Source organism: Carcharodon carcharias, chromosome 5 (assembly GCF_017639515.1).
Source record: "Carcharodon carcharias isolate sCarCar2 chromosome 5, sCarCar2.pri, whole genome shotgun sequence".
Taxonomy (NCBI): Eukaryota; Metazoa; Chordata; class Chondrichthyes; order Lamniformes; family Lamnidae; genus Carcharodon; species Carcharodon carcharias.
In genome coordinates, this window is record NC_054471.1 from 129,569,575 (window position 1) to 129,590,155 (window position 20,581).

Here is a 20,581-nt window from a genome sequence, read left to right on the forward strand (position 1 = left end):
CTGAATAGAAGGCCAGTGATGGGTGGAGGCAAAGGAGAGATTGCCATAGATGTCATGGACAAAAGGACAAAGGGGTATTGATGATGGTAATACTGGCTAAAGGAGGTGCTGATGGTGGCATTAAGATCAGAAAACAATATGATAATGGCAGGACAAGGGTAAGCACTCTGGAAAGAACAACTTGAACAAGTGACAGATGGTCTCTGTGGGGGTAGGGGGAGGGGACGGTGGGAAAAATAGTGAAAATAGGATAAAAGGTGGGGATAAAACAATTAATAAAAATGTGGATAAAAATAAAAATTAAAAAGTAAGAATGAATATTGTAAAAAGGGGATAAAAAGGGGTTGAGGATGGAGGAGAGAGTTCATGATCTGAAGTTGTTGAACTCAATGTTAAGTCTGGAAGGCTGTAAAATGCCTAATCGGAAGATGAGGTGATGTTCCTCCAGTTTGCGTTGGGCTTCCTTGGAACATTGCAACAGGCCAAGGACGGACATGTGGGCATGAGAGGAGGATGGGGTGTTGAAACGACAAGCAACAGGAAGGTCTGGGTCATACTTGCGGACAGACAGAGGTGTTCTGCAAAGTAGTCACCCAGTCTGTGTTTGGCCGCTCCAATGTAGAGGTGACTGCATTGGGAGCAGCAAATGCAGAAGAACAAATTGAAGAAGGTACAAGTGAAGTGCTGCTTCACCTGAAAGGAGTGTTTAGGCCCTTGGATGGTGAGGAGGTAAAGGGACAGGTGTTGCATCTTCTGCAATTGCATGGGTAGGTGCTGTGGGAAGGAGATGAGGTTTTGGGAGTGATCGAGGAGTGGACCAGGGTGTCCCGGAGGAAATGGTCCCACAGAATACTGACAGGGGAGCTGAAGGAAAGATGTGTTTGGTGGTGGCCTCATATTGGAGTTGGTGGAAATGGGGGAGGATGATCCTTTGAAAGCGGAGGCTGTTGGGGTGAAAAATGAGGACAAGGGGGACCCCATCATGGTCTTGGGAGGGAGATGGAGGTGTGAGGGCAGAAGTGCGGGAGATGGGTCAGACACGGTTGAGGGCCCTGTCAACCGCAGTGGGTGGGAAACCTCAGTTAAGGAAGAAGGAAGATATGAACTTTTATTCCCGGCCCAACCTTCCCCTTTTCCATGACTATCCTAAATCTGACTGAGTTATGGTCACTATCTCCAAAATGCTCCCCTCCCAGAGAAACGGTTCCAATGCCCCAGGAATATATAGACCTCCCTCCTGCATCATCTCTCCAGCCATGCATTCATCTGCTGTATCCTTCTGTTCCTATGCTCACTACTGCGTGGCACTCGGAGTAATCTGGAGATTATGACTTTTGAAGTCCTGCTTTTCAATTTCCTACCTAACTCCCTAAAGTCTACTTGCAGGACCTCATTTCTCTTTCTTCTTATGTTATTGGTCCCAAGGTGGAACACGAGCGCTGGCTGTTCACCGTGCCCCTTCAGAATGCTCTGCAGCCGTTCATGACATCCTTGACCCTGGCACCCAGGAGTCAACATATCACCCTGGAGTCATGTCTATGACCACAGAAGCACCTGTCTACTCTCCTCACTAATGAATCCCCTTCCACACTCCTGCACCCCCCTGAGTAGTCAGACCACCCACAGTGCCATGGGCCTTGGCTTTGGTTGGCCGCCACAGAGGAACCATTACTCTCACTATTTTCCAAGGCTGAAAAACGGTTTGCAAACGAGATGTACTCGGGGCATTCCCTCACTACCTGCCTGGTCCCCTTCTTCTGTCTCGGGGTCACCCATTCCCTTTCTGCTTGCGCTTCCTTAAGCTGTGGGGTGACCACATCCTGAAATGTGCTATCCACGAACGTCTCAGCTTTGTAAATGCACCATAGTGCCCCCAGCTGCCGCCAAAACCTGGAGCTCAAGTTGCTCCAGTTGGAGGCACCTCCTGCACATGTGGTCATCCAGACCACCAGGAGCATTTAGGATTTCCCACATGGCACATGATGTGCAAGTCATTGGGCTGAGCTCCCCAGATATATCTTAACTAAATAGAATATGGACCCTTGCTTTTATTTTACTCTTGCTCCTCCTTGAGTATAGACGACATGCTAGATCCCTAAAATAGACTAGAAGATGTGCTGCTAACTGCCTATCCCAGGGTCCTCCTCTTGTGTTCTCCTCTAGGTACTGCTGACTGCCTGTCCCAGGGTCATCCTCTCGCACTCTCCTCTCGACTAAGATATAGCAGTCTCCAGGTTTAAAATGTCAGGGGTGTAACTGCCCTGTTTTGCAGCAGGTATTCTTCAGTGGGTGTTCTTTCCAGACTGCCTGAGTTCTCTCTGGTCCTTGAGATGATAGAATTGTTATCTGCAGCTGGTTTTGGTCACATGATGGCAAGTTTCAGCACCTTCCATTGTCTACATAATGGGCTGGAGCCAATGTGATTGATACACATTGGAGGAATGATTGATAGCTGGTATATTGATGGGCTACGATGAGCTCACTGGAAGCCTTATTTGACATTGCATCCTCACGGCTCCAGCACATCTGGTAGCCACTGTTTATTATATCTCTTCCATTGAGCTCATAAAGATGACAATTTGCATTAGAGAGCTTTTCAGAGGCATTTTCAGACGTGTTAATCCTTTGTCTGTGCAGGAATTGCAATGTCATCTGATCTCTGGCAGCCATCTTAGTAGCCTGTTTAATGTCCATTTTTAAAAGAAAAACAGTCCAGAAAATTATACCGTATATAGAATGTAGTCCACATTTAAAGTTATGAACAGGTCATGCCTTCACTGGGCATGACATGAGTGACTCCTTTCTTTTGCTATTTCCTATCTCCATCCAAGCTCATTCTACATTTTGATCCTCCAAATCAAGATCATTTCTCACTACTGTGCTGATGTCATCCTTCGTTAATAGTAACAGTTACTCCACCTCCTTATCCTTTCTTCCTGTCCTTCTGAAATGTCGAATGCCGTTGAATATTAATGTCCCTGCTATGGTCACTTTGCAGCCATGTCTCTATAATGGCTATCATTTCATACTCATATAGTTCTGCTTGTGCTATCAATTTATCCTCCTTCTTGTGAATGCTGTGTGCATTTGGATAAAGAGCCTTTAATTCTGTTTTACGATTTTTCCCTACTCTACCCTTATTTGCTGGTGCACTCCTTTGAGACTCATGCTCTCAGCTGCAAAAAACAGTGTCTGTCCCCGTAACTATACTATCCCCAACTACAACTACATTCCTTTTTGCTCCCTACATTTGAACAGTGTTGTGGTCAATTTCCTCATCCTCTCTGCAGTCCTTGTTCTCGTCCATACAAGCTGCAAGAACTTCAAACCTGTTGGATAATTGTAAGGACTGAGGCTGCTCCATTGCTACTTCTTGGATCCCCACATCTCCAGCTCTTACATCACAGCCTCCTATCCCTGACCACAAACCAAATCTGAATTGCCTAGCTTAAGGGGTGTGACTGCCTCCTAGAACAATGTGTCCAGGTAACCTACCCCTCCCTGATGCATCACAGAAGTTCGGACTCCAGCTCCTCAACTGTAAGTCGTAGTTCCTTGAGCTGCAGATGTGGCTGCTGTGAACCACAAAGGGTATCTGCCAGCGCCCACATACTACAGCTGCAACACAGCCCTACCCTGCCCCCTTTATTTGATTGGTGTTTAACTAATTAGGCTCCAAGTTTAGATTATCACTCTGATTATCTGTTATTATATTTTGGAATTAACTAGTTAGGCTTTAAATTTAACATAATACTTGTATCATCCTTGTACTGGTTAGAGGGGGAAAAAATTTAAAACTCACCAAATACCTACTTGCACATCTACTTAATACCTCCAGCCTTCAGCTCTCAGGTCTTGCTGTCTCCAGCTTCCTCTCTTGGACCAGCCCTTTTTTGTAAAAGACCGGAACAACATCTCCTCCCTCACTCTGCTGAATTCCCGAACTTGCCAATTTAAGCATTCAGCTTCTAGCATCTAACGTCGTTCGACTGTGTGTTGAAGAAACCTTTGCTTTTTGCTGCAGTGCACCCTGTAATTTTCCAGGAAATATCACTCTTCACAGAAAGAGTTAGCGTAGCTACTCTGGGCAGATATCTTGGACTTGAAAAGTAAATAGAGATTAATACTGGGGGTGTGTTATAGACCTGGTAAATAGAAGAAAGCAGATAGTTTGGTGCATAAAGAGTTTCTGAAAATAAAAATGTTATTTTAAGGATTACCTAAATAAATCTAATATAAATTGGGAAAGCTGTTAAACACAATGCTTCATCACCCAGTGTTTAAGAAGTCACTGAGGGCAGTCCCCTTCCTGATTTGGTAGTCATAAGTGACCTAGTGGGAGGGGCCTTTTGCATCCTGTCAATTTGGGTTGTTCAAGGCACGAAATGACAGTGCTCTAACTCACTGGGCTTTCTGTCTTTGATTTTTTTTTCATGCACTAACAGGCTGTTCAGGCCTTGTTTTTTCAGTATTTGTGCTAGATGCAAATTCACTCCAAAGCCAGCCAACTCGCTTACCGTGTATATTCACAGCATACCTTAAATTTTAGAAATAAAAGTCCTAAGTTAATGTTGTAATGCAGCTGCTTCTGCAGAGCAAGAAAATGCCTTGTCTCTTGACCAAATAACATGACTGTCAATACATTGAAAGACAGTAAAGGGCAATTTTATGTTCATGTAGTGACAGTGCAGCAAAGCATGCCAGGATAGAGGAGAGGTGGTGATATTGCAAAGCGAAGTCAGTGGACAAGTCGTGTGTGGTGAGTATATTGGTAAGACTTGAATTTTTATTTTAATGATTGTGTTTAAATTAATCAATACTAGATCAATTAATTAGCATACAACTAAGGCCAAATATAATTTGAAATTAGTGTTCAATTAATTAATGAAACTTAAGGGCTAAAGATAAAGTTAAATAGGAAGGGATAATGGAGGATTCTAAATTTTTCAAAAAATTAAAATCTAAGGTTTTTAGATATTAGGAATTAAGTTAAAACATTTCAGTTAACCTTATAAAATAGTGGTGTTAGCACAAGAGAAGCAGCTGACTGGTGAGCCTTTTAGTTATGCAAGTTTTAAGTTTAATAGTCTAATAATTAGGCAAAGCCGGGCAGCTCAAATTGCGGTCTGAGCACCCTTTTCCATGTGGGGCCTCCTAGACACATCTTGTGTCCTGGATAACATACGTGCAGAAGTGTCATGAGTTGCAGCAGCTCAAGCTATAGGTTTTGAAGCTTGATCAGCAGCTGGTGTCCCTGTGGTATATGCGTGAGGCTGAGACTTTCCTGGAATGCACGTTTATAGATATGGTAAGAATGGAGTTTAAGGGTATCCAGGCAGAGAAGGAATGGGTGACTGTCAGGAGTCAGGGAAAACCCGTCAGGTAGTGCAGGAGTTCCCTGAATGCATTTCGTTCTTTATCCAGTATTCTGTTCTGAGCAGTGGTGAGAGCATATGTACAAGCATACAAATTTAGGAGCAGGAGTAGGCTATTTGGCCCCTCGAACCTGCTCTGCCATTCAGTAAGATCATGGCTGATTGTGGCCTCAACTCCACATTCCATTTAAACCCTTAGATTCTTGACTAACAAGGGAGTCAATCTACCTCTGGCTTAAAAACATTTACTGACCCTTCCTCCACTGTCCTCTGAAGGAAAGAGATTCAAGATCCTCTGAAAGAAAAAAAATTCTTCTCATTCTGTCTAAAATGCGAGACCCCTTTAGAGCTCAGGAACACAGCTTAAATCTCTCCCACAAGGAGAAACACCTTTCAAGTTCCACCCTGTCAAGTCCCCTCGAGATCTTTTATGCTTCAGTAAGATCCCCTCTCAATCTTCTAAACTCCGATGAATACAGGCCCAGCCTATCCAACCTTTCCTTGTAAGATAATCACCCCACTCATCCCAGGTATCAGTCGAGTTAACCTTCTCTGAACTGCTAATGCATTTGAATCCTTAAATAAGGAGACCAAAACTGTACACAGTACTCCAGATGTGGTCTCACCGATAATCTGTACAACTGGAGCAAAACATCTCTACTTTTATGTTCCATCCCTCTTGCAATAAACAACAACATTCCATTTGCCTTCCTAATCACTTGCTGTACCTGCGTAATAACTTTTCCTGATTCATGTACCAGGACACTCAGATCTCTCTGTACCTCTGAGTTCTGCCATTCCTCTCCATTTAAATTCAATTAATAAAAATTGGAATTGAAAGCTAGTCTCAGTAATGCTGACCATGAAATTATCATCGATTGTTGTAAAAGCCCATCTGGTTTACTAATGCCCTTTAGGGAACCAAATCTGCCATCATTAACCCGATCTAACCTAAACGTGACTAGACCCATAGCATATGGTTGACTGTCAACTGCCTTCTGAAAATGGCCTAGCAAACCACTCAGTTCAAGGGCAATTAAAGATGGGCAACAAATGCTGGCCTTGCCAGGGATGCCCACATTCCATGAAAGAATGAATTTTTAAAAAATCTGCCAATTTTTTGTCTGCTCACTTAACCTATCTAAGTCCCTTTGTGGACTCCTTATGTCCTCTTCATAACTTACTTTCCTACCTATCTTTGTGTCATCAGCAAATGTAGCAGCCATACATTTGGTCCCATCATCCAAGTCAGTGGTATAAATTGTAAATAGTTGAGGCTCCAGCAATGATCCCCCGGCACTCCACTCGTCACATCTTGCCAACCTGAAAATGACTAATTTTACCTGCTCTGTTTCCCTTTAGCTAACCAATCCTCTTTCCGTGCTAATATGTTACCCCCTACACCATGAGCTCTTATTTTGCATCGTAACCTTTGATGTGGTGACTTGTCAAATGCCTCCTGGAAATCTAAGTACTGTACATCTGTAGGTTTCCCTTTATCCATGTTGCTTGTTACTTCCTCAAAGAACTCTAATAAATTAATCAAAAATGATTTTCCCTTTCACAAAATCATAGTGTCTCTGCTTGATTGTATTGAGATTTTCTAAGGCCCTACTGTTCCAGGCTCAAGTTCAACTCCAGGGCTTGAGCACAAAAAAAAATCAAGGCTGTCACTCCAGTGCGGTATGAGGGAGCAGATCCCATGGCTATATTTCAAAGAAGAGGAAGGGAGTTATCCTTGGTGTCCTAGCTAATATTTAGTGCCCTGTTTCTGTAGTGCAGTGGCTATCATATTGGCCTAACATATGAAAGGTCCCCGGTTTGTACTGGGGCAGAAAAATTATAACCTCCTCGTTAATGGATTCCAGCAATTTGTGATGGCTCCTCTGGGGTTTGTATCTTTTCTTTTATTCATTCGTGGCATGTGGGCTTTGCTGACTGGGCCAGCATTTATTGCCCATCCCTAGTTGCCTTTGAGAAGGTGGTGGTGAACTGCCTTCTTGAACTGCTGCAGTCCATGTGGTGTAGGCACACCCATAGTGCTATTAGGAAGAGAGTTCCAGGATTTGGACCCAGTGACAGTGACGAAGTCAGGATGGTGAGTGACTTGGAGAGAAATTTTCAGGTAGTGGTGTTCCCATCTATCTGCTGCCCTTGTCCTTCTAGATGGTAGTGGTTGTGGGTTTGGAAGGTGTTGCTGAAGGAGCCTTGGTGAATTCCTGCAGTGCATCTTGTGGATGGTACACACAGCTGCTACTGTGCGTCAGTGGTGGAGGGCATGAATGTTTGTGAATGTGGTGCCAATCAAGCAGGCTACTTTGTCTTGGATGGCGTCAAGTTGCTTGAGTGTTGTGGGAGCTGCACTCATCCAGGCAAGCAGGGAGTATTCCATCACACTCCTGATTTGTGCCTTGTAGATGGTGGACAGGCTTTGGGGAGTTAGAAGGTGAGTTACTCATTGAACAATTCCTAGCCTCTGACTTGCTTTTGTAGCCACAGTATTTATATGGCTAGTCCGGTTCAGTTTCTGGTCAATGTAAAGCCCCAAGATATTGATAGTGGGCGATTCAGTGAAGGTAATGCCATTGAACATCAAGGGGCAATGGTTGGATTCTCTCTTGTTGGAGATAGTCATTGCTTGACACTTGTTACTTACCACTTGTCAGCCCAAGCCTGGATATTGTCCAGGTCTTGCTGTATTTGGATATGGACTGCTTCAGCATCTGAGGAGTCACGAATGGTGCTGAACATTGTGCAATCGTCAGAGCACATCCCCAGTTCTGACCTTATGATGGAGGAAAGGTCATTGATGAAGCAGCTTAAGATGGTTGGGGTAAGGACACTACCCTGAGGAACTCCTGCAGTGATGTCCTGGAGCTGAGATGACTGACCTCCAACAACCACAATCATTTTCCTTTGTGCTAGGTATGACTCCAATCAGCGGAGAGTTTTCCCCCGATTCCCATTGACTCCAGTTTTGCTAGGGCTCCTTGATGCCACACTCGGTCAATTGGTGTCAAGGACGGTCACTCTCACCTCACCTTGGGAGTTCAACTCTTTTGCCCATGTTCGAACCAAGGCTGTAATGAGGTCAGGAGCTGAGTGGCCCTGGCGTAACCCAAACTGGGTGTCAGTGAGCAGGTTATTGCTAAGTGCCGCTTGATAGCACTGTTGACTACCCCTTCCATTACTTTACTGATGATCGAGTGAAGGCTGATGGGATGGTTATTGGCCGGGTTGGATTTGTCCTGCTCGTTGTGTACAGGACATACCTGGGCAATTTTCCACATAGCTGGGTAGATGCCAGTGTTGTAGCTGTACTGGAACAGCTTGGGTAGGGGCGCGGCGAGTTCTGGAGCACAAGTCTTTAGCATTATTGCCGGAACATTGTCAGGCCACATAGCCTTTGTAGTATGCAGTGCCTTCAGCTATTTCTTGATATCACTTGAAGTAAATCGAACTGGCTGAAGACTGGCATCCGTGATGCTGGGCACCTCCGGCGGAGGCCGAGATGGATCATCCACTTGGCACTTCTGGCTGAAGGTTGTAGTAAATGCTTCAGCCTTCTCATTTGCACTGATGTGCTGGGCTTCTCTATCATGGAGGATGGGGATATTTGTGGAACCTCTTCCTCCAGTGAGTTGTTTGTCCACCATCATTCACAACTGGATGTGGCAGCACTGCAGAGCTTTGATCTGATTCATTGGTTGTGTGATCGCTTAGCCCTATCATTTGCTGCTTATACTATTTGGTATGCAAGTAGTCCTATGTTATAGCTTCACCAGGTTGACACCTCATCTTTAGGCATGCCTGCTGCTGCTCCTGGCATGCCCTCCTGCAATCTTCATTAAACCAGGGTTGACCCCCAGGCTGGATGGTAATGGTAGAGTGGGAGATATGCTGGGCCATGAGGTTACAAGTTGTTTTCGAGTACAATTTTGCTGCTGCTGATGGCCCACAGCGCCTCATAGATGCCCAGTCTTGAGTTGCTGGATTTGTTTGAAATCTATCCCATTTAGACGTGGTAGTGTCACATAACGTGATGGAGGATATTCTCAACGTGAGGGCGGGACTTCGTCTCCACAACGACTTTGTGCGGTGCTTACTGCTACCGATGCTGTCATTCAGCTGCGTTAGGCAGGTTGGTGAGGGTGAGGTCAAGTACGTTTTTCCCTCTTGTTGGTTCCCTCACCACTTGCCACAGACCCAGTCTAGCAGCTATGTCTTTTAGGGCTCGGTCAGTAGTGGTGCTACTGAGCCACTCTTGGTGATGGACATCGAAGTCCCCCACCCAGAGTACATTTTACGCCCTTGCCACCATCAGTGCTTCCTCCAAGTGGTGTTCAACACGGAGGAGTACTGATTCATCAGCTGAGGGTGGGTGCTACATGGTAATCAGCAGGAAGTTTCCTTATCCATGTTTGACCTGATGCATGCGACTTCATGGAGTCTGGAGTCAATATTGAGGACTCCCAGGGCAACTCCCTCCTGATTGTATGCCACTCTGCCACCACTTCTGCTGAGTTTATTCTGCCGGTGGGACAGGACATACCTAGGGATGGTGATCGTGGCGTCTGGTATGATTCCATGAGGATGACTGTCAGGCTGTTGCTTGACTAGTCTGTGAGACAGCTCTGCCAATTTTGGCACCAGTAACGAGGGCTTTGCAGGGTCGACAGGCCGTTGTCACTTCCGATGCCTAGCTTGATGCTGGGCGGTCTGCCTGGTTTCATTCCTCTTTTGTGACTTTGGAGTGATTTGTTACAACTGAGTGGCTTGCTAGGCCATTTCAGGGGGCATTTAAGAGTCAACCGCATTACTGTGGGTCTAGAGTCACATGTAGACCAGACCAGGTAAGGACGACAGGTTTCCTTCCCTGAAGGACATTAGCGAACCAGATGGGTTTTTAATCGACACTTGTTCTATGGATCATTAGACTTTTAATTCAGATTTCACCATCTGCCGTGGCAGGATTCGAACTCGGATCCTCAGAGCGTTACCCTGGGTCTCTGGATTGCTAGTCCAGTGACAATACCACTCTGCCATCACTTACCCGTCACACCATGACTGCCTCAGTTGAACTGGTGGGCAGGAGGTAGTTTAGAAAAGCAATAGTGATAGGGGATTCCTTAGTTAGGGGAGCAGACATGTGCTTCTGCAGTTAAGGTGTGAATCCAGGATGGTGTGTGGCCTCACTGGTATTAGAGTCAAGAATGGCACTGAGTGGCTGCAGAGCACTCTTGTGGGTGGGGATGAGCAGCCAGTGACTGTGGTGCATATCTGCATCAATGACATAGGTGGAAAAGGGGGTAAGGTCCTGAAAGCAGAGTTAAGGACCTAGGAAAGAAACTAGCAAGCAGGAGGTAGTAATCTCTGGATTAGCTTTGGTACAAATATAAGTGAGCATAGAAATAGGAGGATAGCGCAGATGAATGAGTGGCTGGGGAGAGCTCCCTGGAAATCGTGTTTGACAAATTTATTAGTTATTTGAGGATGTAACAAGCAGGGTGGATAAGGGAGTGGGCCAGTAGATGTGGCGTATTTAAATTTCCAAAAGCCATTCAGTAAGTTGCCACATAAAAGGTTACTGCACATGAAAAGAGCTCCTGGCTTTTGGTGAGATATATTTACACAGGGAGTTGGCTAACTAACAGGAACAGAGCCTGGATAAATAGGTCACTTTCAGGTTGGCAAACTGTAACTAGCGGAGTGCTGCAGGGGTCAGTGCTGGGGCATCACTATTTACGATCTACATTAATGATTTAGATGAAGGGACCAGCTATGTTTTAGCCAGATTTGCTGATGATACAAAGATAGGAAAAAAGTTGAGTAGGGTACAAAAGAGTCTGCAAAGGGATATAGGTAGGTTAAGAGTGTGGGCAAAAGTTTGGCAGATGGAGTATAATTTGGAAAATGTGAGTTTGTCCACTTTGGTAGGAAGAATGGAAAAGCAGAATAATATTTAAATGGGGAGAGATTGCAGAATGCTGCAGTACAGAGTGATCTGGGTGTCCTGGTACATGAATCACACACAGTTGTATGCAGGTACGGCAAGTAATTAGGAAGGCAAATGGAATGTTGGCCTTTAATGCAAGGAGAGTGGAATAAAAGTAGCACAGGACATTGATGAGACCACACCTGGAGTACTGTGTACAATTTTAGCCTCCTTACTTAATGAGAGAGATTTTTGCATTGGAAGCAGTTCAGCGAAGAGCTGGTTCCTGGATGAAGGGCTTGTCTTATGAAGAAATGTTGAGCAGGCTTGGCCATGCTCATTGGAGTTTAGAAGAATGAAATGTGATCTTTTTGAAACATGATTCTGAGGAGCCTTGATAGAGTAGATGCTGAGAGGATGTTTCTCCTTATGGGGGAATCTAGAACTAGGGAGCACAACTTAAAATGGATCTGGGTGTCCTAATGCATGAATTACAAAAGGTTGGTATGCAGGTACAACAGCTAATGAGGAAAACTAATAGAATGTTATCATTTATTGTGAGGGGAGTTGATTACAAAAGTAGGGAGGTTATGCTTCAATTGTACAAAGCATTGGCAAGACCACATCTGGAGTATTGTGTACAGTGTTGGTCTCCTTATTTAAAGAAAGATGTAAATGCACTAGAAGCAGTTTGGAGAAGGTTTACTGGATTAATACCAGGAATGGGCAGGTTGCCTTGTGATGAAAGGCTGGACAGGCTAGGCTTGTGTCCACTGGAATTTAGAAGAGTAAGAAGTGACTTAATTGAAATCTTTAAAACCTGAGGGGTCTTGACAGGGTGGATGTAGACAGAGTGTTCTCCTTGTTGGAGAATCTAGAACTAGAGGTCATTGTTTAAAAATAAGGGGTCACTCGTTTAAGACAGAGATGAGAAATTTTTTCTTGAGGGTTGAGAGTCTTCGGAACTCTTCTTCAAAAGGCAGTGGAAGTGGAGTCTTTGAATATATTTAAGGCAGGGCTAGATCGATTCTTGATTAACAAGGGGGTGAAAGGTTAGCAGGGGCCAGCAGGAATGTGAGGTTGAGGTTACATTCAGCTCAGCCATGATCTTATTGAATGGGGAGCAGGCTCGAAGGACCAAGTGGCCTACTTCTCCCAATTCTTATGCTCAAATGTAAAAATAAGGCATCTTCCATTAAGACAGAAATGAAGCGGAATTTCTTCTGAGGTTTATTAGTCTTTGAATTCTCTTCAACAGAGAACAGTGGAGGCTGCACAATTGAATTCATATTCCGGGCTGAGTTAGACAGATTTTTGATTAATGAAGGAGTCAAGGGTTATGGGGGACATGCAGGAAAGTGAGGTTAAGGCCACAATTAGGTAATTTTTAGTAGAAGCTGCCCAAGCAATTGAGATACTGGATGGGCTAAAATTTAGTATCTCGCTCTCGAGGATCAGTACTCAAATAAGTAAATAACTGAAGGGGAGGGTTACCATGATCTTATTGCATGGCGGTGAAAACTCATTGGGCTGACTGGCTTACTCCTGCTTCGGTTACTTATGATCTTATGATGAAAGAATTGGAGAATAAGGTGAATCTGAAAAATGGTGCATATGAGTGATGTCAGGCTAATGATGCAATTGAGAACCAGGGTGAATCTAGAAAGTTCAGGTAGGAAATGAAAAAACAAATGAAGAGAAAAGAGACTGTAGCAGAAAGAATGGCAGCTTGGGAATCCAAGAGTATTCAATGGACATATAAATAATAAAAGAGTTGGAGCCAATTATGGACCTGAAAGAGGGTGTCCACATGGAGGCAAGAGCATGGCTGAGATACCAGATAAGTTCTTTGTATCTATCTTTACCTAGGAAGAAGAAGCTGCCCAAGCATTTGAGATACTGGATGGGCTAAAAATTGACGGAGGTATTAGATCTGCTGGCTGTGCTTAAAGTGGATAAGTCAACAGGGCTGGAAGAGATGCACCTAAGGATGCTGAGGGAAGTAAGGGTGGAAATTGCGCAAACACTGGCCATAATCTCCCAATCCTCCTTGGATACTGGGGTGGTGCCAGAAGACTGGACAGCTTATTCCTTGGTAAAGGTAGATGCAAAGTACTCATTTAGTATCTCGCTCTCGAGGATCAGTACTCAAATAAGTAACTAACTGAAGGGGAGGGTTACCAGATCAGTAATCTGCCAGAAAGATTAGTGTCTGATAGAATTAGGCTACAGGTATTTATTCAGATCAGGGCTGCGAGACTGTAAAGCTATTGGGGCATCGTGCTTTTTCCTGCTGAAAGTGCTTAGTGGGTGGAGCCAACAAAAAACCTGTACTACAGAGCTCTGGGTGTGGTGGAGGTTTAGGCTGCAGGCACAGCAGATCAGCATTGCTTTCCCTTCAGGGAAAACTCAGTTTGAAAAATAAAGGAACCCTTGAAAAGCAAGGAACTTTGGCACCATGGCTACAAAATGCCCTGTGATGAATTGGAAGGACCCAGACTTCCTCTCCGAATGCAAACTTTTTATCCAAACAGTAGAGTTATGCTTTTTGGATCTGGCATTTGCTAAATCTGACAAGCAGGTGATTAAAATTAAAATAGCAATTGGCAATGAAGGATTCATCACATTAACACATCAGGACGCTCTGAAGATAAGACGTTTTGTTTTCCATAAAAATCCAGAGCGTCAAGTTGAGGTGAATTTCAGGATCTACTGACTAGAGTTAATGGCATCCAGGCAACAGTCCAGTATAGCATATAGTCCAGTCAATAGACCAGTTTGAGTGTTAATGTCACAATAAGTGCAGAGACTGTGATTTCTCAGAGGCAGAGCTATCAGAAAGAATCATGAAGCTTGTTATTGCATCAACCCCAATCATAGAGTTCCAGAAAGACTTGTTGGAGAAGGAAAAAAGGACACGCTATCGACACCCAGTTCAAGTATCGTAGGAAATCTGAAGCCGTAGCTGTGGGTAGGCAACACCTACAAGTGCTGGAGGTAGCAAAGTACCAAGACAGGGCAGGAAATGTGGGCGATGTGACCTTATACACGAGTCATGGAATTGTTCTGTATTTCGAGACTACTACAAGGCGTGTGGTCTGAAGGGACATTGGGTGTTACAATGCAAAAAAGTCTAGCTGTGAAGGTGTGGTCAAAGAGTACGGCATGCCATGGTCAAGGAAGAAGTAGACTGCACAGTAACAGTAGCGAGAAAGAGTATACCAAAGGTCAGCCTAAGCACAGGCATATCCATGAATTGGGCAGCAAGCTAGGTCACATAGAAGATAGAGAGAAAGAAATTCTTGAGCTTGAAAGTGAACAGGCTTTCCACACCGTACAGTAGCGCAACATGTGGATGCAATCACTCAGTTGGAAGCAGTACCATAATTGATATAATATGCCCGAGCAAGACTGGCAGCCATACTCTTCATTTTAAGATAGACACGGGAGGTAGTGCCAATATTCTACCATTTAGAATATTTAAGGATATCTATCTGGACAAGTGGGAATCAATCTTATAGCCTACAAGAGCTAGGCTGACAGTCTACAATGGCTTGCCAATCTATTGTGTGGGACTACTAACACTAAAGTGCAGATATGGCAGTTCTGCATGGTCGTCACATGTTTTCTATGTAATAGACACAAATGGTCCAGCAGTAGCTGGACTACCAGCATGTAGGGTGCTCAGATTCATGATAATTCACAAAACCAACAAAGCACTAGTGCTGGAATATAAAGTCAAGTATGACCCCATTGAGTCAGTTAAAGATTTACAGCTAAAGCACCTGGACAGGTTTGAAGCTGTGGAAAGTTTCAGAGGAGATGCTATTCAACACTTCGGAGATGTGCAATTCCTTCAATTGATCCACCTAGGAAGTGTATTGTGGACAGCTAGGACAAGCAATAGATAAAATAGAATGGATAAAATAGAATGCTATGGGATTATTTGTTGTGTTCAGCAACACACTGATGTAGCTCTGTAACCACTGTGATCAAGAAAGATGGTACAGTTTGTTTGTGTTTGGATCCAAGATGATTAAATCAAGCACTTGAAAGGTATCCTTGTAAAATACCTACCTTGGAGAAGCTCAGCTCAAGATTTGCTAGAGCAAAATTATTTTTTTTCTAAATGTGGTGTGAAACATGGTTTTTGGCGGTCAGTGCATTTATCAGAAGGCTCACAGGAATTAACCATGTTTAGAACACCATTTGGGAGGTCTTGTTTTCAGCGATTACTGTTTGTAAGTCAAGACCTATTCCAATAAAATATGGTTAGGATTACTGAAAATGTTCCAAGTTGCACATGTATAGCAGATGATATTGCAGTCATGGTACGCTAAGGAAGAGCAGGATTGAAATCTTCATGTGCTAATGGAAATAGCTAGAATTGTTAATCGAAAAACAGGTGAAATACATGTAAGCCACATCAATTTCTTTGGTTTGATTTGTTCTAACACTGACCAGATGCAAGCAAGATAGAAGATGTGCAGTCAATGCCTTCAACTCCAGACTGAAGATTTGCAACAATGTCTAGGTCTGTTTAATTTCTTAATTTCCTATATATCCAACTTTGCTGAGAAAGCTGCTAAGAAAAGGCGTTCAGCTTGTGTGGCAAGAAGACCACCAACATGTATTTGAATCGCTCACGCAATCGTTGAGAAAACTTGCCCTCTTCAGTACTATGACCTGGGAAAGGGAACAATTTTGGAAGTAGATGCTTTGCAAAAAGGGCTAGGAGCACGTTTAATATGAGAAGGAAAACTGACGGTGTTTGATTTGAAAATTCTTTTGCCGGCTGTTCCTAAGCTAACTACTCTAATAGAGAGCATGAAACACATGCTGTTGTGTTTGGAAACACAAAGTTTCACACCTACCTTTTTGGGAAATGTTTCATTGTTCAAATAGATCATAAGCCATTAAAAATGGCATGAAAAAAACTCTTACCAATGCATCACCTAGACTACAGTGGTTACTGATTAAAATCCGAATGTATAACTGAGGTTCGATATAAGCCAGGGAATTGTACGGTTACATTAGACATGTTAAGCAGTTTTCCTAACCCATGGAAAACATTTCCTTATATCTGTAAGTTGATGGTAAGGATGTAGAGGTTGAAGACAGATACAATGTCAAACTGATGAGTTTTGGGCAGCATGTGTGTGAACAGCTCAAGAAACATCCAAAGATCCCATGCTAAGAGAGTTGTGGCAAGTTTTATTATAAGCGGATGGCCTGACACAATACAGGAGGTTCAAGATAATCTCCAATCTTTTTGGCTATACCTTGTCAAGCTCGGACTAATGAGAGGTATCCTTTAAAGGAAGATAAGTGTTGGTTCCAGAAACACCTTGTCCAGACAAGGTATCACAGCTACATCAAGGCCACATGAGTATTGACCTGACAGGATGCCTGACGAGGGAGACAGTGTATTTTCCTGGAATAAAGGAACATAGGAATAGAAATAGGCCATTAGGTCCCTTGAGACTGCTGCACCATTCAATTAAACCATGGTTGATGGTCTACCTCAAAGCCATTTCTTTGCACTATCCCCATATTCCTTGATGTCTTTACTATCTAGAAACCTGTCAATTTCTGTCTTGAATATACTCAATGACTGAGCCTGCACAGCCCTCTGAGATAGAGAATTCCAAAGATTTACCACCCTCTGACTGAAGAATTTCCTCTTCACCTCAGTCCTAAATAGCCCACCCCTTTTTCTGAGACTGGTTCTAGACTCCCCCAGCTGGGGAAAACATCCTTCCTGCTTCTACTTTGTCGAGTCCTATAAGAACTTTATATGTTTCAATGAGATCACCTCTCATTCATCTGAGTTCTAGAGAATACAGGCTCAGACTCCTCAATCTCTCCACCATTCCAGGAATCAGTCTGTTGAACCTTCGTCGCACTCCATCTATGGCTAGCATATCCATCCTTGGGTAAGGAGATCAAAGCTATAGCAATACACCAGGTTCAGTCTCACCAAGGCTCTATATAATTGCAGCAAGACTTCTTTGCTCCTGTACTCAAAACTGTCTTGTGTTATAGGCCAACATATCATTTGCCTTCCTAATTGCTTGCTGTACCTGCTTGCTAAATTTCAGTGATTTATGATTAAGGGCACAGAGATCCCTTTGGATATCAAAACCTCCCAATCTCTCACTGTTTTAAAAAAAAAATACTCTGCATTTCTGTTTTTCCCCCCCAAAGTGGATAACCTCACGTCTTTTCACATTATATTCCATCTGCCGTGTTCTTGTCCACTCATTTAGCTTGTCTAAATCCCCTTGAAGCCTCCTTGCATTCTCCTCATAACTCTCATTCCCACCTGGTATCGTGTCATCAACAAACTTGAAAACATTACACGGTGAAGAAGAGTCATAAGGACGCGAAACGTTAACTCTGTTTCTCTCTTCACAGATGCTGCCAGACCTGCTGAGTTTTTCCAACATTTTCTGTTTTTTATTGAAAATGTATACATTTGGTCCTCACATCCCAATCACTGATATAGATTGTGAATAGCTGAGAGCCAAGCACTGATTTTTGCAGTACCCCATCAGTCATTGTCTGCCAACCTGAGAACGATCCTTTTGTTCGTCCTCTGTTTTCTGTCCGTGAGCCAATTTTCAATGCCATTACGTTACTCCCAATCCCACGTGCTCTAACTTTGTTTACAAATGCTTTGTGTGGGACTTATTGAAAGCCTTCTGAAAATCTAAATATACCATATCCACTGGTTCCCCTTATCTATGCTGCTAGTTACACCCTCAAAAAAGATCCCAACTGGCTTGTCAAAATTATTTTCCCTTTCATAAATTTATGTTGACTGCCCAACCCTACCATTATTTTCTAAGTGTTCAGTTATCACATCCTTTATAGCATTTTCCCTACTACTGATGTCAAGCTAACAGGTCTGTAGCTCCCTTTTTTCTTCCTCCCTCCCTTTCTTAAATAGTGGGGTTACAGTTGCTACTATCTGCAGGAACCGTTACAATCTATAGAATTTTGAAAGATGATCACCAATACATCCACCATTTCTGCAGCCACCTCTTTCAACACTTTGCAATGTAGAACATCAGACCCAGGGTTGTTTTTTTTTAATCAACTTTCAGCCCTATTAATTTCTCCAGCACTGCTTTTTAACTAATAATTTCTTTCAGTTCCTCCGTTCCCTCTAGTCCCTTGGTTTTCTAGTATTTTTGGGAGGTTTTTCGCATATTCCTCTGTGAACAGACATAAAATATTTGTTTACCTTTCTGTCATTTCCTTAGTCCCCATTATAAATTCTTCTGTCTCTGCGTGTAATGAGCCACATTTGTCTTTGCTAACCTTTTCCTTTTTACATATCTATAGAAGCTTTTACAGTCCATTTTTTATGTTTCCCACTAGTTTACTCTCATTCTATTTTCCCTTTTGTTATCAGTTTCTTAGTCCTCTGATGAATTCTAAGCTCCCAATCCTCAGGCTTACTGCTTTTTGTTGGCAATTTTATAAACCTCTTCTTTTGACCTAATATAATCTTCTACTATTAGCCATGGTTGGATCACTTTTCCTGTTGGGTTTTTGTGCCTCAAAGGACTGTATATTTGTTGCAAACCATGCATTAATTCTTTAAATGCTAGCCATCAACCTGCTAGCCATCAACCTTTTTAATGTAGTTTCCCAATCTACCGCAACCACCTTGCTCCTCATACCTTCATAGTTGTCTATATTTAGATTCAAAGACCCTAGCTTTGGATTGAACTACATCACTTTAAAACTTAGTGTAAAATTCTATCTTAATATGGTCATTCTTCCCTCAAGGCACATTTACAACAAAATTATCAATCAGTCCTAACTCATTGCACAGTACTAGATCTAGAATAGCCTTTCCATATTTGGTTCCTCAACATGCTGTTCTAGTAAACCATCTTGTATTCATTCCAGGAATTCATCCTCCACAGCATTAGTGCTAATTTGGTTAACCCAGTATATATGTAGATTGTAGTTCCCTCCGGATTACTCTTGTTACATGCACCTCTAATTTCCTGATTTATAGCATGCCCTACATGGCGGCCTATAAATAACTCCCAAAAATGTTTGCTGTCTCTTGCTGTTTATTGGCTGCACCCAAACTGATTCTACATCTTGACCTTGTGACGTAATATCCGATGTCACTAATGTACTGATCTCATTTTTTTATTAACAATGCTACCCCACCTCCTCTTCCTTTTTCCTCCATCCTTCCTAAATGTTGAATACCCTTCAATATTCAGCTCCTAGCCTTGGCCACCCTGCAGCAACATCTCTATTGCCAATTATTTCCATTTGTACCATCAGTTCACCTACCTTGTTGCGTATGTTGCATGCATCAAGATAGAGGGACCTTTAATGTTTTTTTTAACATTTTGTTTGTATTTTGACCCTATTTGATGCTGGCCTTAATTTTTGCTGCCTTCCAATTTCGCTTACTACTTTTCTTCCTTTTATTACCAGCTTTGTTTCTCTATCTGAATTCCCCCACTGCCAAGCTAGTTTAAACCCTCCCCAACAGCACTAGCAAATCTCCCTGTGAGGAATTTGGTCCTGGTTCTGCTAAGGTGAACTCGTCCTCCTTGTACAGGGCCCACCTATCCCAGTGCCTTAGAAATCTAAAGCCCTCCCTTCTGCATCATCTCTCCAACCACACATTCATTTGCTCCATCTTCCTATTTCTGTAATTACTAGCATGTGGCATCGCAAGTAATCCTGAGAAGTCCTATGAAGTCCTGCTTTTTAATCTCTTTTTCCTAACTGCCTAAAATTTACTTTCAGGACCTCATTCCTCTTTCTACCTCTGTCATTGGTACTGATGTGGACCATGACCTCTGACTCTTGAATACCCCCCAATGCCCCATAAGAATGCCCTGTAGTCACTCAATGACATTCTTGACCCTGGCATTAGGGAGGTTGCATACCATTTTGAAGCCACCTCATTGGCTCCAGAAATGCCAGTCTATTCCCACTAACTATTGAATCCCCTACTGCTATTGCTCTTCCACTCTTCTTCCTCACCTCCTGTGCAGCTGGGGTATCCATGGTGCCACAGACTTGTCTCTGGCTGCATTTCTCTGAGGAACCATTGTCCTTATCAGTATCCAAAACTGAAAACTGGTTAGTGAGACTGGGATGGACTTGGAACTCCTGCACTACCTCCTAGACTGTCTGGCAGTCACCCATTCCCTCTCTGCCTACACTCTTAATCTGCAGTGTTAACACCTCCCTAAACATGCTATCCATGTTGTTCTTGTCATTG

The 20,581-nt window shown here is 43.2% G+C and overlaps 1 protein-coding gene across 12 annotated transcripts in view; it reads left to right on the forward strand.

Annotated features, from left to right (window-relative positions):
* Positions 1 to 20,581, forward strand: part of tbc1d32 (TBC1 domain family, member 32) — a 418,366-nt gene that overhangs the window by 12,439 nt on the left and 385,346 nt on the right. The window contains exon 2 of one of the 12 annotated variants that reach the window (XM_041187465.1): positions 4,681 to 4,759. The exons of the other annotated variants lie outside the window; for them this stretch is intronic. The gene's annotated coding sequence lies outside the window, so the exon portion shown is untranslated. The remainder of the gene's footprint in view (positions 1 to 4,680; positions 4,760 to 20,581) is intronic. 12 annotated transcript variants of the gene reach the window in all.